At 35.1% G+C, this 16,757-nt stretch overlaps 1 long non-coding RNA gene, 12 other non-coding genes and 5 pseudogenes across 14 annotated transcripts; all 18 read left to right on the forward strand.

Annotated features, from left to right (window-relative positions):
• Window positions 1-10: 10 nt before the first annotated feature.
• On the forward strand, window positions 11-15,542 carry LOC135274285 (uncharacterized). Of its 2 annotated transcripts, XR_010342134.1 has the most exons (11): window positions 11-805; window positions 2,302-2,387; window positions 2,661-3,333; window positions 3,802-3,886; window positions 4,679-4,762; window positions 5,687-5,766; window positions 6,975-7,039; window positions 7,608-7,694; window positions 9,080-9,252; window positions 12,520-12,606; window positions 13,443-15,542. It is a non-coding gene; the product is annotated as an uncharacterized LOC135274285 (long non-coding RNA). The 2 variants fall into 2 exon arrangements; XR_010342133.1 differs by having other exon boundaries at window positions 9,080-12,606.
• LOC135274401 (small nucleolar RNA SNORD113/SNORD114 family) lies at window positions 214-288 on the forward strand. Its single transcript, XR_010342240.1, has one exon. It is a non-coding gene; the product is annotated as a small nucleolar RNA SNORD113/SNORD114 family (small nucleolar RNA).
• Window positions 1,136-1,210, forward strand: LOC135274403 (small nucleolar RNA SNORD113/SNORD114 family). Its single transcript, XR_010342241.1, has one exon. It is a non-coding gene; the product is annotated as a small nucleolar RNA SNORD113/SNORD114 family (small nucleolar RNA).
• LOC135274441 (small nucleolar RNA SNORD113/SNORD114 family) lies at window positions 3,663-3,718 on the forward strand (annotated as a pseudogene).
• LOC135274405 (small nucleolar RNA SNORD113/SNORD114 family) lies at window positions 4,221-4,292 on the forward strand. Its single transcript, XR_010342243.1, has one exon. It is a non-coding gene; the product is annotated as a small nucleolar RNA SNORD113/SNORD114 family (small nucleolar RNA).
• Window positions 5,139-5,213, forward strand: LOC135274394 (small nucleolar RNA SNORD113/SNORD114 family). The gene has a single exon (XR_010342232.1). It is a non-coding gene; the product is annotated as a small nucleolar RNA SNORD113/SNORD114 family (small nucleolar RNA).
• On the forward strand, window positions 6,362-6,436 carry LOC135274410 (small nucleolar RNA SNORD113/SNORD114 family). The gene has a single exon (XR_010342248.1). It is a non-coding gene; the product is annotated as a small nucleolar RNA SNORD113/SNORD114 family (small nucleolar RNA).
• Window positions 7,363-7,434, forward strand: LOC135274395 (small nucleolar RNA SNORD113/SNORD114 family). The gene has a single exon (XR_010342233.1). It is a non-coding gene; the product is annotated as a small nucleolar RNA SNORD113/SNORD114 family (small nucleolar RNA).
• Window positions 8,023-8,097, forward strand: LOC135274417 (small nucleolar RNA SNORD113/SNORD114 family). Its single transcript, XR_010342252.1, has one exon. It is a non-coding gene; the product is annotated as a small nucleolar RNA SNORD113/SNORD114 family (small nucleolar RNA).
• LOC135274437 (small nucleolar RNA SNORD113/SNORD114 family) lies at window positions 8,962-9,038 on the forward strand. The gene has a single exon (XR_010342266.1). It is a non-coding gene; the product is annotated as a small nucleolar RNA SNORD113/SNORD114 family (small nucleolar RNA).
• LOC135274442 (small nucleolar RNA SNORD113/SNORD114 family) lies at window positions 10,019-10,107 on the forward strand (annotated as a pseudogene).
• Window positions 10,964-11,038, forward strand: LOC135274432 (small nucleolar RNA SNORD113/SNORD114 family). The gene has a single exon (XR_010342262.1). It is a non-coding gene; the product is annotated as a small nucleolar RNA SNORD113/SNORD114 family (small nucleolar RNA).
• Window positions 11,955-12,025, forward strand: LOC135274419 (small nucleolar RNA SNORD113/SNORD114 family; annotated as a pseudogene).
• LOC135274406 (small nucleolar RNA SNORD113/SNORD114 family) lies at window positions 12,910-12,981 on the forward strand. Its single transcript, XR_010342244.1, has one exon. It is a non-coding gene; the product is annotated as a small nucleolar RNA SNORD113/SNORD114 family (small nucleolar RNA).
• Window positions 13,862-13,931, forward strand: LOC135274412 (small nucleolar RNA SNORD113/SNORD114 family; annotated as a pseudogene).
• On the forward strand, window positions 14,796-14,869 carry LOC135274434 (small nucleolar RNA SNORD113/SNORD114 family). Its single transcript, XR_010342264.1, has one exon. It is a non-coding gene; the product is annotated as a small nucleolar RNA SNORD113/SNORD114 family (small nucleolar RNA).
• Window positions 15,272-15,341, forward strand: LOC135274420 (small nucleolar RNA SNORD113/SNORD114 family; annotated as a pseudogene).
• A 973-nt stretch (window positions 15,543-16,515) lies between the features above and the next one.
• On the forward strand, window positions 16,516-16,587 carry LOC135274407 (small nucleolar RNA SNORD113/SNORD114 family). The gene has a single exon (XR_010342245.1). It is a non-coding gene; the product is annotated as a small nucleolar RNA SNORD113/SNORD114 family (small nucleolar RNA).
• The last annotated feature ends 170 nt before the right edge of the window (window positions 16,588-16,757 follow it).

The following is a 16,757-nucleotide window of genomic DNA, read 5'->3' on the forward strand; positions in this document are numbered from 1 at the left end:
GGTGGTTTGTTTAAGGGTATTTAGTGTGTTGTTGAAAATAAAAAAAAATAGTCAACTAATATATATATATGTGTGTGTGTGTTTGTACATATAGTGAATATCAATGATAGACTTCAATTATGTGAACCATGAATTTTTATAATTATTACACATGAATTACTGAATTAATCAACAAATAATACAGATTTGGGTGAAAAGAAAGTGGGCTCTTCCTGGACCAATGATGACAAATACCGGCGTATGAGTCTTGGATGATGAATAGTACGTGTCTGGAACTCTGAGGTCCAACATGAAAGAAAGCCAGTCTTTCTGCTCATGTATTTTCCTTCTATTGTTGTAATTGGATCAATACAAGAATCAATGAACAAATATATAACTAAATAAAGATGACTCATGTGAAGCACTGTCCAATTATAAAAATAGATGGTGTAGCAAGAAATAATATTAATATATACTGGAAACTCTGAAGTCCAAAGAGAAATAAATGGTACATGATTGTTAAATCTTTGGCTAAGTATGATGTTGACAGTAATAGATAAATATTTGTATTCATTTTCTGGGTCAGTGGCAAGATTGACATTGTTAGCCTGCATAGGAGAAAAATAAGCATTATTACAAATTACTAATTGTATATGACTAACAGAAAGCAGAACTGAAGGCCAGTGGAAAGAATGTTACGACCTTTTAAAAATCATCTGCTCTGCTCAGTAATCCTCAGAATGAACGCACTTGAGTTGATTCGAGCACTCTGCCATGGTCATGAGCTCTGTGGTCGCATCTGTGTGTCAGGAGCACGCAGACCAATGTGAGTAGCAGTCCGTGTTCTTATACCAAATCGAGCGGTTTTTAGAATGGTATTTGCTGTATTATTTTAAAGTATTAAATATAATCAAATAAGGGAAATCTGTCCATGTTAAATATCAGACTGATATGAAGCATTATACTGAGTAACGCATCTATGCAACAGCTCAGTTAATGAAAGAAATTCAGTCTCTGTGGAAAGGATTATATATATGGATGTCAGGGATATTAAGAATCTAATTCTTATTTTTCTTTCTAGATTTTTGTGTATTTCTTTGTTCATACATTAATCAATAAACAAATTTAGATAGGAATAGAGAAAGAGGGCTGAACCTGGACTGACGATGACCACTGGTGGCGTATGAGTCATGCACAGTGAATACCCTGTGTTTGGAACTCTGAGGTCCAGCACAAATGGGATCCAGCCTGTTCCTCCTTTGTGAAGGAATCCAACAGACAGATATCAGGATATGCAAGGTTCTTTTTCAGGATATTTATGTTAGTATTTGAAAAATATTACTGTAAAAGAATCAAGGGCAGGATAAAGAAATGAATGTATAAATGAATAGAAGAGAGTGAAGCATTTTTTTGTTGCTAAAATACGTAACAAAGAAAATGGATTAGGCTGGGCGCGGTGGCTCACGCCTGTAATCCCAGCACTTTGGGAAGCTGAGATGGGAGGATAACGAGGTCAGGAGTTTGAGATCAGCCTGGCCAATATGGTGAAACCCCATCTCTACTAAAAAATACAAAAATTAGCCAGGCATGGTGGCACACACCTGTAGTCCCACCTACTCAGGAGGCTGAGGTAGAATCGTTGGAACCCGGCAGACAGAGGATGCAGTGAGTTGAGATCATGCCGCTGCACTCCAGCCTGGGTGACAGAGGGAGACTCTGCCTCAAAAACAACAACAAAACCCCAAAAATGGATTATTAGTATTTAAGTTAGAAGAGATAATACATAGAACAAGTTTATTACGTCTTGGGCTAAAGACAACATCAACTGTGACGGATAATAATTATTATTCTCAGTCAGTTACAAGCTTGAAGTTCATTTAATTAAGAGAAAAACAAAGAAATATTTCCATAAATTATTATTATTATTATTTTGAGTTGGAGTTTCTCTCTTGTTGCCCAGGTTGGAGTGCAGTGGCACAATCTTGGCTCACTGTACCCTCCGCCTCCTGGGTTCAAGTGATTCTCCTGCCTCAGCCTCCCAAGTGGCTGGGATTACAGGCACCTGCCACCACGCCCAGCTAATTTTTATGTTTTTAGTAGAGGTGGGGTTCCGCCACGTTGGCCAGGCTGATCTCAAACTCCTGACCTCCGGTGATCCACCCACCTCGACATCCCAAAGTGCTGGGATTACAGGTATGAGCCCCTGCGCCCAGCCCCATAAATTATTAAAAGCCAAAAAGATGGTACAAATGGATGGTGGAATACATCAGTCAGTGGAGAGAATTTCTCATTTTTTTATCATCTTCTCTGCTTTGTATGAAGATGGATCAGAACGGATGCACCCAGTGGACTTGGCGTTCCACGACGATGGAAACCTGCACTGCTGTTGTGTCTGGAAAGCAACCAATGTGGGTAACAGCCAGAAATGTTGTCTTCCTTTGGGTACTTGATTAAGGGTATTCACAGTATTATTAAAAAATTTAAACAATTCAAAATTTAACCATGGCCTAACGGCAAACATAATGTGGAACATGTATTTGTTAATCAATAATGTGCCACATAGAGGTGGATTAATGAAAGCGACATTGTCAACGTGGAAAAGGAGTCTCTAGACAGGTGTTTGTTATGCCAGGCATCGTGTTTGTAGATTTTTGTGAATCACGTTCTTATTTTACTCGTAGAAATTGATTAATGATTTATTCAAAACAAAAGCAGAAATTATGAAAATTGAGACCAGTGACAGCATGAGCCACATACAATGAGTCAAACATGTCTGGACTTCGATGTTCAACACAGAAGACGTGTCGTCCGTGTTCTTGAGATAAGGCGCTGTCTAGGCCCATGTTGGGACTCTCCAAAGATCTCGGGCTTGATCTTTGTGTTCATATATTTTCATTCTATTATTATAATTGGATCAATGAAAGAACCAATCAATAAGTAAATTAATGAAGTATTGTTCAAATTAAAAATATGTGGTGAGCAAAGAAACACTACTAATAAATTAGAAAAACACTCAACTTCAATTTGAAATAACTTTCACATGACTCTTACCTCCTTAGCTCAGAATGGTGTAAGTTACAGACAATATTCATGTTCTGGATAGATGGCAATTTTGAATTTGCTCATTCTCTTAAGAGAAAATACTCTAAATTTATGATTACTTAAATGACTGACTAAAGGTAAAAAGCAAGAATCAATGGAGAGAATGTCTCAGATGTCTCTTCTCCTTCTTTTTAAAATCATCTGTTCTGTCCTGTTTTTCTCACGCTGGACCCATCTGAGCTGATTTAAGAATTCTCCCCATGGTTCTGACTGTATGGTTCAATCTCTATTAGAACCTGGAGACCAATATGAGTAAGAGTCCAAATTTTTGTCACAGGTTGGGTGGTTTCTTTAAGGAAGTTCACTGTATTATTAAAAAGTGTGAAATATGATCACAAAAGGCCTAATGGAAACATCATCATTTGGGATTAACATGAATCATTATACTGATTAATGCATATGTGAAAAACAGATAAATAATAAAAGTTATATACTGATGTGTGAATAAGGATGGATACCTAACAAATAGGTAGGCTTTTGTTGGGGGTTTGTGAATTGTAGGCTTTAAAAAATATTATCGGTGAATTTATGAATTAATCAATAAACAATGTGGTGAAGAATGAAAAGAAAGTGGGCCTTCTTGGACCAGTGATGAATTAGGTGATGAATAACACGTCTCCGGAACTCTGAGGTCCAACACACAAAACACCTCAATAAGCAAGGGTCAGGGGAGGAATGTCTAATTTTAAAAAATCATTTTCTCTTTTTTGTACTCTTCAGAGTGATAATCTCGAGGTGATTTATGCCTTCTTGCATGGCCACCAGCTCTGTGGTTGCACCTCTGTGTCAGAGCTTAGAGATAAATGTGAGTAATAGTCAAAGTTCTCGCTGCGGTTTAGGTGGTTTAAGATATTCACTGCATTGCCAAAAATTGTGAAATATAATCGCGTAAGGCCCACTGTTAGAAATGACAAATATGAAATTAATATGAAACATTATATTGATTAATACATGTGTGAAAAGCTGAGAATAATTAAGGCAGAAGATATATTGAGATAAGATGATAGTATATACAGATTAAGAACATCGAGGCTGTTCTTGGGGTTTTGTGAATCATAGGGTTTTAATTTACTGTTAGTGAACTGAAGATGAAATCAACAGACAATATAGAAAAGAATGGAGAAAAGGAGGCCCAATCCTGGATCGATGATGACCACTGGTGACGCATGAATCATACATGATGAATGTGTGTCTGGAACTCTGAGGTCCTTCACAAAAGAAATTGGGTCTCTTTGCTCATGCGTTACGTTATTATTATGATTGGGTCAATGAAACAATCAGTAAACTAATATATAAATACATAAAGGTAAAATGGGGGAAACATTGTCTATAAAAATTTGTAGTGAGACAAGGAATTTTGTTAATATATCTATGAAACACTGAAGTCCAGAGAGAGGTAAATGGTGTATAGCTGTTTATTTTAGCAAAGGATGATATGGACTGTATTAATTAGATAATGTCTTTGTTCTGGGTCAGTGGCAGGTTCAAATACTCCAAGTAATATTATGTGAATTAATGACTAAATGGAAGATGCTAAGCAGGGATCAGTGGAGGAATGTCTCATTTTTTAATCATCTTTTTTGCTCATACTCCTCAGAATAGCTGCTTTTGAAGTGATTCGATCTCGTCCCTGCTCACCAGCATGTTGGCTGCATCTCTGTGTTAGAGTATGAAGACCAATGTGAGTAATAGTCAATGCTCGTGTCTTTGTTGGTGTAGACTGGTATTTCCCATATTACTAAAATGTACTAAACATAACCAAAGAGGCCCAAACATGCCAATTTTACTATCAGATTGATAGACTTGTTATAGTGATTGGTCAATATATGGACTATCAGGTTGATAGACGTATTATAATGATTGGTCAATATATGGACCAGAGAAGGTCATTGCCACAGAAGACAGTAATGAAGAGATTTAGTCTGTGGAAATGAATCTGTAGATGAATGTTAAGAATCTTTATGAATATTATTCTCATATTTTCTGACTGACGTGTATTTCTTATTAATGAATTAATAAATAGATAAATTTGTATTAGTGTGAAATCAAAGAGATCCTGGACCAATGATGACCACTGGTGGCGTATGAGTCATGCACAGTGAATACCACGTGTCTGGAACTCTGAGGTCCAACACAAATGGGATCTAATCTGTTCCCCATTTCGAAGGGAACTTACGCACAGATGTCAGAATCTATGAGGGTTGTGTTCTTGATATTTGTGTTCATGAATTTAAAAATATTATTGTAAATGCATCAAGGGCAGAATAAATAAACACATGTATAAATTAATAGGGACGAAGACAGTGAAGCACTGTTTATTACTAAACTTCGTAGTAAGGAAAATGAATATTAATAGAAATGGAATGGGTAATAAGTTGATCAAGGATATTATGTCTTGGACTACCAATGACATAGACTGTAACAGGTGACAGTTCTTGCTCTCATTCAGTTGCAAGTTTTGAAGTTTATTAAGTGAAAAATACATAAATATTCCATAAATTAATAAAAGCCTAAAAGGCAGTTTCAACAAATGGCAGACAACGTGAATCAATGGCGAGAACATCTCAGTGTTTTTAAATCCTCTTCCGTGCTTTCTACTCTTCAGAATGGATACAGCGCGCTATTTCAAGCATTCTGTTGGGATCAAAATTTTTGTGTTGGCTCCGTGTTTGGAAAGAGACCAAGGTGAGTTATAGTTAAAGTTCTTCTCTTGGTTTCAGTAATTTGTTTGAGGATATTCTTGGTATTATTATAAAATGTATTAAATTGTTCAGTTAGAGAGGAGAAGTAAGTTCAGAGAAATATTATACAACATGGTGACTATAGTTAATGTTATCCATCATATTCTTGAAAAATGCTAGAGGGTAGATGTTAAGTGTTCTCACCACAACATGATCACTACGAGATGTAATACATATGTCAATTAGATAGAGTTAGTTATTCCACAGTGTATGTGTATTTCAGAACATCACGTTGTGCATGGTAAATACATACAATTTTCTCTGTCAATCAAAAAATTAAGAAGTATTAAGTGAATACAAAGTTAATCCCGGCTCAGTGATGAGCGTGACGTGAAACAGTATGTTGTTTAATTTATCCTGTGCAACATAGAGGTCAATTAATGAAAGCGATCTAGTCTATGTTGAAAATGACTCTGTGGATGTTACAGATATTCCAAGACCTTGTTGTTGGCTTTGTCTGAACCATGTATTGATGTCAATAATGCGATCATTTAGTTGATAAAAATGTAGAAACACATGAAGGAGAGGAGACCCAGTCACGGACCAGTGATGACAAATGGTGGCATTGGAGTTACGGACGGTGAATAATATGTGTCTGAAACTCTGAGGTCCAGCACAACGCATAGTTTATTCCCTCTGTTGACACTGACTTACAGAGAAATATCAGGAATATATAGATAGTATCCATGGATTGATTCCACAGATTATTTATTATTGTCAATGGATCAATGATAGATTCATTAAACCAATACAAATTAATATATAAAGGACAAGAGGGTCAAGCGTTGTCCAACTACGAACATATGTGTGGAGGCAAGAAATATTAGTAATCAAAACTTAAAGCACTTACATTCATTTACAAATTAATGAATAAAAGGTATTACTACTTTTGGTAAGAATCATATAGAAATTGGTAGGTAAGAGTGGATTTTATTGTTCTGGGTTATTCTCTTGATAGATGTATTCCTTTGCATAAGATATACACACACACACACACACACACACGTGTATATATGTATATACACACACACAGCGCAAACAAATAATAGATACCTAAGTGACCTAGTAAATGAAATGCAGAAAGCAGGAATCAAGAATCAATGGTGATAATGTCTTAATTTTTTTGTCGTTTGCTCTGCTTCATACTCTTAGAATGGATACCATCATAGCCACAAGTTCTGTGGTTGCCTCTCTATATTAAGAGCACAGAGACTAAAGTGAGTAATGGCTGACATTCTTTTCTTGGTTTCAATATTTCTTTTATCTTAAGATTCACTATATTATTAAAAAGCGTGAAATATAATGAATACGATTATGACTCAGTGATAAATATGGGATGTATGAAACATTATATCGATTAATGCATATATGAAAAATAAGAGAATGAAACTGATATGTTGATGTGAGAATAATTCTATGTGGCAATTTGGGATATAAGGTCTCTTCTTGAGTTTTTGTGAATAATAACATTATCATTTTATGATTTAATGAATTAATCAATAAACAAATATAGGTTACAATAGAGCAAAAGGGCCAATCCTGGATCAATGATGACTACTGGTGGCGTATGAGTCATAGACGATGAATACGTGTCTGGAACTCTGAGGTCCGATGTGAAAGATACGTAATTCCTTTACTCTGGTTGGATGGCCCTGCAGACAGTTACCGGGAATATACAAGGGTCTTGGTTTTGGTCTTTGTGCTCATGCCTTTTCATTCTATGCAGAGAATGTCTCAATTTTTTAAAAAATCTTTTTACCCTTTTCTCTGATTTATATTTCTCAGAATGGACCCACTCAAGCTGACTTAAGAATTCCTCCTTGGTCACAAGCTTTCTAGTTGGATGTCTGCATTAGGAGCCTAGAGGACAATGTGAGTAACAGCTAAAGTTCTTGACTTGTTTTGCATGGTTTGTTTATGGGCAGTCACTGTATTATTAAAAAGTGTGAAATATAATCAAAGACGGTGAGTTGTAGCTTAGTGATGAGCACAGGGTTACTATGAGGTAGTACATCGTTTAGTGCATACATGAAATACTATAATTGTTATTACTATGAGATATTGAAGTGAGAAGGATTCTAAATACACGTTTGGGATATAAATCTCTTGGATTTTTGTGAATCACAGAGTTTTAAAATTATAATTACTAAATTGATGAATAAATAACTTGGAAATGAATTGAGGAAAAGTGGGCCCTTCCTGGATCAGTGATGAAAATTGCTGGCGTATGAGTCTTGGATAATGAATTATATGTGTGTGGAACTCTGTCGTCCAACACAAAGGAAAAGTGATGTTTCTTTTCATGCACGTTCATTCTGTTATTGTAATTGGATTGATAAAAAGAAACAATGAACAAATATAAAAGTAAATTGAGATAAAATAGATGAAGCATTGTCCAAATATAAAAATATGTGACAAGGCAAGAAATACTAATACTATATGTTGAAAACATGAAATTCAATGAGAAATTAGTGGTATGTGACTTTTACCTCTTTGGCTAATGATGACACAGGCAGTTTAAATTATAGACAGTGTGCATGCTCTGAGTCTTTGGCAAATTTGAAGTTGTTCATTTGTAGAGAAAATGTAATATCCTCCCAATTAATGATTGCTCTAATTACTGATTAAATGTTAGACACGAAGCAGGGAACAATGGCTATAACGTCTCAAATTTTTTGTCAACAGTCCTACTTCGTGCACGTCAGAGTGGTCTCACTTGAGTTGTCTCAAGCACCCCTTCATGCCCTTGGGCCGCGTGGTTGCATCTGTGTGTTAGGAGCTTGGAGGCCATTATGAGTAATAGTCAGTGTTCTTGGCTTGAGTGATTTTTTAAAGGATAATTACTATAGTATTAAAAATCATACAGTATATTAAAGAAGGCCAACTGTAGCCCAGTGACAAACATGAAATTGATATGAAGTAGTCTACTGATGAATTAATTCAATTAATTCATTTAAGAAAACTGAGGATATTTAGTAAAGGAGTTACATTGATCTGAGAATAATTCTATACACACATTAGGGATATCAAGGCTTTTTTCAGGTTTCATACATTGTAGCACTTTAAACGTGTCATTAGTAAATTACTGAATTAATCAATAAACAATGTAGAAATAAATGAAGAGAAGATGAGCCATTCCTGGACTAATGATGATGACTGGTGGTGTAAGAGTCAAAGGTGATGAATAATAAGTATGTTTGTTAGGGGCAAGTTCAGAGCTGTTTGTTTTAAGAGACTACGAAATAAATATATTCCAGATAATGATGATTTAAGTGACTAAATGAGAGATGAAAAGCAAGGGTCGTTGATGAGAAACGCTTGAGTTTTGAGATCATCTGTTCCTCAGAATGGACCCACTCCAGCTGATGGAAGCATCCTTCCATGGCCTGCGCTCTGCGGCTGCCCCTGTGTGAGGGGCATGCGGACCACCGTGAGTGTGCAGACCATTTCCTCTCTTTACAAGCTCCACTAAGTTGGTGTCAGTGATATACAAGAATCTTTGTGTTCATGCATCTTAAAAGTTATAAGGAATCACTGATAGAGGAGATGAACAAATACATAATGAATAAACATCAAGGTGGTAAAGCATGCTCGTTGTTAAAATATACAGGAGGGGAAAATACCACTAATTTAAGTTGGAATGAATACATTGAAACAAGTGTGTTTTGTCTTAGACTAATGGTGATCACAGAAAGTGACAAGTAACCGTTTTTTATCTGATTAACTTGTGTATTTCATGTTTGATTTATTAAGAGAAAAAGAAATAAATATTGATATAAATTTATAAATGCCTGAATGACCCTATAAAAGGATGGAGGAATCTGTGGGTCAATGAAGAGAATATGTAATCATCTCCTGTGCTCTGACTGGCACGTTCTTCCATGGTCACACACTCTGTGTGTTAGGAGCAGAGAGATCAGCATCAGCAATGGTAAAAATTCCCTTGGTTTGAGCGAGTCAAAGGAGGTCAGTCATGCTGATGTTTCATTTCAGATTGATATGAAGTATTATGTTGATTAATGCCTATGTAAAAAACTTAATTCATTTAGAGAAAGGGATTTAGGATCTTTGTGATAGTATGGATGAATGTGAGTGATACTGAAGAACTTTTTTTTTGTGGTTTATGTGTGTGTCTTTATTAATGAATTACTCAGTAAACAAGTGTAGATAAGAATGAAGAAAAAGAAGGCCAATCCTGGACTGTCAGTGACAACTGGTGGCTTATGTGGTTGCATATGCTGGTTGTATATGAAGAATAGTATGTATCGGAAACTTTGAGTTCCAACACAAATAGGATCTAGTCTATTCCCATGTTTAAAGTGATGTGATAGGCAGACACCTGAAATATACAAGGAGTTTGTGGTTAGTCTTGTGTGCATGAGTTTTAAAAATATGGTAAAAGTAGCAATGACAGAATAAGCTAATAAATGTGCAAATAAAATAAATAAAACGAAGAGGACAAAGCATTGTTCATTGCTAAAATATGCAGTAAGGAAAATACTGTTAGTGTACATTGGAATGGATAAGTGGATAATGTTTCTGACTAAAAATGATAGAGACAATAGTAGTAATTACTGATAAGAGCCAGTTACTGCCCCAAGTCAATTACAAGTTTGAAGTTTATAAGAAGAAAAATAAATCAATATTACCATAAATTAATAAATACCTAAATGACTAGGTGAATGAAAGAAATTACAGATGAATGGACAGAATATCTCAAACTTTTTATCATGATGTCCACCTAGAACCCTTCAGTGTAGATGCAATTAGCTGATTTGAGCATTCTGCAATTGATCAAGTTTCTCATGTTAACTCCGTTCAAAAAGAGACCTGTGTGAATATAGTCAATGTTCTTGTCTTGGTTTCAGTTGTTTGACAGTATCCGTGGTATTATGAAAAAGTATTAATCAAATAGCTATTTATGACTCGATAATAAGTATAATGTGAAATATGATGTCGAATAATCACTAATGTTGACATCATTAAATGAAAAAGATGTAAAGTATACGGGAAGTGGTTGTGTTGATAGCTGTTAGCACTATTCTAGCATTTATTTTTGCATTTTTCTGACTCATTCATTTTCAGTGAATCCGTGATTCAGTATCTGCAAATGTAAGATTGAATGAAGAAATGAGTATGCATAGAACAATGATTACAAACAGTGGCGCAGGAGTCATAAACTATGAGTTATACATGTGTGGAACTCTGAGCACCAACACTGAACATAGTCTATACCTTCTGTTCAGAATAATCCTGTGGACAGATGTTTGGGACACGTAAAGACCATGTTCTCATTTTAGATTCTTAGATTTAGGTTTATTAGTATTAAGGAATTAATGATAGAACCATTAAACAAATGTAAGTCAATAAATCAAATTGAAGAGAGTGCAGCATTGTCCAGCTATAAAAATATATAGGGAGACAACCAATATTATTAATACAAGTAGAGAAAACTAACATCCATTAAGAAAATATCAGATCAAAGATGTTCCCTCTTTCTTTGGCTTAAGATCATATAGACACTAATAGGATCCATTTTATTGTTCTGAGCCAATTCTTCTAAGTTTGAGGTTGTCCCTTTTGTTAAGAGAAAAAACATGTACTTCATGGAAAATTATGAATTACCTGAATGATTGAGTAAATGAAATGCAGAAAGCAAAAATTATAGAGGATGAGGTGCCTGTTTTTAGAAATATCGACTCTGTTTTGTCTTCATTAGAATGGGTGCAGTTGACCGATTGGAATGTTCCTCCTTTATCATTTGTTCTGTGGTTGCATCTATTTCTTAGTAGCATAGAGTAATCATTAAAATTCTTCTCTAGGTTTGAGTGGTTATTTCAAAATATTCAATGAATTACTAAAAAAGTATATAATATAATCAAAGATGGCCAGTGATGTTCTAGCAATAAATATGGGAGTTGTGTGAAGATTATATTGATAATGCATCTATGAAAACTGAGGATAATGAATGAAACAGCTATATCCATATTAGAATGACTCATTGTAGGGATTAGGTATTTCTAGGCTCTTGTTGGGATTTCATGAACCATGATTTTAAAATTTATGATTAGTGGATTAATAAATCATTAATAAGCAATTAGAAGTGAATGGAGAGAGAGAGCACCTGTCCTGTGGACGATGATGAGTACTGGTGGCATATGAGTCATCTTCAATGAATATGTGTCTGGAACTCTGAGGTGCATCATAAAAGAAATCTCGCCCATTTCCTGTTTGATACAATTCTTTAGGTGGATATCATGAACATAGAGTGGGTTTGTTTTTGGTCTTTGTACTCATACATTTTTATTCTATTTTTATTATTGGGTTAATGTGAGAATCAATAAACAAATATAAACAGAAATAAAGATATATTAGGTGAAATGTTCCCCAATTATAAAAATGGGTGGTGAGGCAAGAAACACTATTAATATGTATTGGAAATAGTGAAGTTCAAAGAAAATGAAATGGTACATGTCTGTCACTTCTTTGACTAACAATGATATAGAGAGGATAACTGTAGACAGTGTTCATGTTCTGGGTCAGTGGCAAATTCAAACTTGTTCATCTTCTTAAGAGAAAGTGAAATAAATATGCTGTACTCTAAATAGTGGTAGCCTAAATGACTAAAGAAAAAGCAAGGATCGATGGTGACAATGTCTCAAATTTGTTATCATCTTCTCTGCTCTGTACTCCTCAGAATGGATGTCCTTGTTCTGTCTTGAGAATTCCTCTGTGGTCGCATGCTCTGTTTGCACCATGCTCAGGAAGGAGCTTGTAGGCCAATGTGAGTATTGGTCAAAATCCTCATTGTGGTTTGGGTGGTTTGTTTAAGAGTAATCAATATATTATTAAAAAGTGTGAAATACAGTCAAAGATGGCCAGTGTTATCCCAATGGTAGACATGGCAGTGACATGAAGTATTATATTGATAATGCATGTATGAAAAACTGAGGATAAAGTACAGATCAGAAATATCAAGTCTGCTCTTGGAGTTTTTTGAATCATAGGCTTTGAAATTATTATTAGTGAATTAATGAAGCAACCACGGGACAAGGTAAAACTGAATGGAGAAAAGGAGGGCCAATTCTGGATCCATGATGACCACCGGTGGCGTATGAGTCATACGTGATAAATACGTGTCTGAAACTCTGAGATCCATCACAAAAGATACCTAGTCCATTTCCTCTGTTATACGTGATTCTGGAGACTGATGTCAGGAAGATAGAATGAAGTTGTTTTGGTTTTATATTCATTCTAATGCAAGAATCAATAAACATATAAACAAAGATAAAATGGGTGAGCATTTTATAACTATAAAAATATGTGGTGAGGCAAGAAATACTATGAATGTATATTGAAATCGGTGAAGTCCAAAGAGATATTGTACATACCTGTTACTTCTCTGGCTTATAATAATATAGACAGAATAAATATTAGATAATGTTCAAATTCTTATTCACTTGCTCTATCAAATTGTTCTTTTTCTTAGGAGAAAATGAAATAAATATTAGTTCACCTAATGAATGCCTAAAGGACAGACTGAAGGAAAGGCGAAAAGCAAGGATCATTATTAGTGAGACTGTCTCGGTTTTGTTACCATCTCTGCTCTGTATTCCTCAGATTGGATGGCTTGTGCTGACTGAAGGATTCTTCCCTGGTGACATGCTGTGGCTGCCTCTTGATTGGGAGCATGCAGACCAATGTGAGTAATCAAGTTCTGGTCTTAGTTTGGGTGGTTTAGTTAGGAGGACTTGATGCATTGTTAGAAGGTCTGTTCAATCAGAAATGGCCAGCTGCAGCCCAGTGATAGAAATGGGAGTAACATGAAGCATTACATTGACAACATGTATTTGAAAAACTGAGGATAGTTAATGAAGCACTGGCCAATGTGAGAATGATTCTATATGCAGATAACGAACATTAATGTTAATGCTGTTCTGAGGTGTTTGTGAGCCAAAGGTTTGAAAATTGTTGTTAGGAATTTAATGAATTAATCAATAGACAAGGTAAAAGTCTACAGAGAAAAACAGGACACATTCTGGATCGATGATGACCACCGGTGGCGTATGAGTCATACGTGATGAATACGTGTCTGGAACTGAGGTCCGTCACAGGTAAAATCTGCCTTATTCTCTGTTTCAAAGATGTTATAGGCAGATTTAAAAAAGATAGAATGTGCTTTTTTTTCTGTGTGATTATGTGCTTTCCTTCTATTTTTATAATTGGATCAATGTGAGAATCAGGAAACAAATATATAATAATTGAAAAATGATTGAAACACTGCCCAAGTGTAAAAACTTGTAAGGCAAGAACATGTGTTAAAATCAGTGAAGCCTAAAAAGAAATAAATGGTGTATGATATAGATGGTATAAATTATAGACAATGTTCATATTTGGAGTTAGTGGTAATTTTGAAGTTATTAATTTTATTAAGAGAAAATAAATAAAGCAAATATCCTCCAAATAATGATTGCCCAAATGACTAGTAACAGGTGAAAATCAAGGATCAATACTGAGAGTGTCTCAATTTTGTTATCTTCTCTGCTTTCTATTCTTTCAGAATGGATGTGCTTGTTATGATTTGAGAATTCCTCCATGGTCACGTGCTCTGTTTTTATCATGGTTGGGAGCCTGCAGACCAATGGGAGTTGTAATCAACATTCTCATTTTGGTTTGAATGGTTTAAGAGGACTCAGGGATATTACCAAAAAGCCTATAATATAATCAAAATGGTCAACTGTATGTAAGTGATAGATATTGCAGTGATATGAAGCATCATACTGATAATGCATATATGAAAAATTGCAGATAATTAAACAGATATATCAATATTAGAAGGAATCCATGTACAGATTGGGAATATCAAGGCTCTTCTTGGAGCTCTTTGAATCAGAAGCTTTAATGTTATCATTAGTGAATTAATAAATGAATCACAAAAATATAGGAGTGAATGGAGGAAAGGAAGACCAGACCTGGGCTGATGATGATCACTACTGGTGGCGTGTAGGTCATAGACAATGGTATGTGTCTGGAGCTCTGAGGTCCGTCACAGTGGAAATGCGTGCACTCCTTCTGTTTAAAATGATGTTGTAGACAGATTTTAGAATACAGAATGTGCTTATTTTTCTTGGTGGTTATGTATTTTTATTCTATTTTTATAATTGGATCAATGAGAGTATCAATATAATAAATAAGAAAAATGGCTCATATTTGAATTATAAAAATATCTGGAGAAGCGGGATTCTATTAATATATTATTATATTATTAATATATTGTATTATATTGTATTATGTAAATATATTGTATATTAATATATACATATTAATTATATGTATACAGGTCTCCATAGGGTCTTGTAAATCATAGAGCTTAACAATTATTAGCAGTGAATTAATGAATTGATCAATAAATGAGGCAGAATTAAATGAAAAAAACAGATGATCCATTCTGGATCGATGATGACCACTGGTGGCATATGAGTCATATGCGATGAATACATGTCTGCAACTCAGATTTGTCACAGAAGAAATCTGGCCTGTCCTATAGACAGAGTTCAGAAATATAGAACATAATTTTTTGGCTTTGTGTTTATGTATTTTCATTCTGTTTTTGTAACTGGTCAATGCAAGGTTCAATAAACACATATAAATACAGCTGAAAAAGTTGAAGCATTGGCCAAGTATAACAAAATGTGATAAGGTAAGAAGCACTCTTTTTTTTTTTTTGAGATGGAGTCTTGCTCTGTTGCTCAGGCTGGAGTGTAGTGGCATGATGTTGGCTCACTGCAACCTCCTCCTCCCAGGTTCAAGCAATTCTCCTGCCTCAGCCTCCTAAGTAGCTGGGATTACAGGCACATGCCACCACACCTGGTAAATTTTTGTATTTTTAGTAGAGACGGGGTTTCACCATGTTGGCCAGGCTGGTCTCGAACTCCTGACCTCAAGTGATCCACCCAGCTTGGCCTCCCAAAGTGCTAGGATTACAGGCGTGAGCCACTGTACCCACCCAGAAGCACTCTCAATATCTTTTGCCACGACGAAGTCCACAGATATATAAATAGTATCTTCCAGTGGCCTCTGTGGCTAATGATGGTATAGACAGTACAAAGTATAGACTACGTTCTGTTTCTGGGTCAATGGCAATTTCAGAATTGTTCATCTTTTTAGATAAAATGAATATACTGCAAATAATGATTGCCAAAATGACTAAGTAATGATAGGTGATAAGAAAGGGTCAGTAGTGACAATATCCCATTTTTTGTTATCCTCTTCTCTGCTCTGTATTCCCTAGTACGGTTGCATTTTGTGGATTTAAGGATTCCTCCAAGGTCATGTGCTCCACTTGCACCATTTTTAGGATGGAGCCTGGAGACCCATGTAAGTAATAGTGGAAGTCCTCACCTTGCTTTGTGTGGTTTGTTCAAGAAAGTTCAATGTATTATAAAAAGAAGTATATTGTAATCAAAGATGAGCAACTGTATTCAAATAAACATGAGCATGATGTCAGGATTATATTGAAGACGCATACATGAGAAACTGAGGATAATTAATGAAATAAATATTCCTACACATTAGGAATACCATGGCTATTCTTGTGGTTTTGTAAATCATAGGGCTTAAAATTATGATTAATGAATTAACAAATTAGTCAACAGATTAGGTGGAAATAAATCCACATATAGAAGGTTGGTCCTGGATCGACGATGACTACTGGTGGCATACGAGTCTTATATGATGAATACGTGTCGAGAACTCTGAGGTCCATCACAAACAAAATCTAACCTATTCTGTATGTTTGAAATTATTTTACAGACGGCTGTCAGGAATTTAGAATATATATGTTTTTAGTATTCATATTTACATGTTTTGATTCTATTTTGGTAATTGATCCATGTGAGAATTAGTAAACAAATACAAATAAATAAAGATGAATAA

This window comes from Aotus nancymaae, unplaced genomic scaffold, assembly GCF_030222135.1.
Source record: "Aotus nancymaae isolate 86718 unplaced genomic scaffold, 86718_ANA_hifiasm-v0.15.2.pri h1tg000011l, whole genome shotgun sequence".
Taxonomy (NCBI): Eukaryota; Metazoa; Chordata; class Mammalia; order Primates; family Aotidae; genus Aotus; species Aotus nancymaae.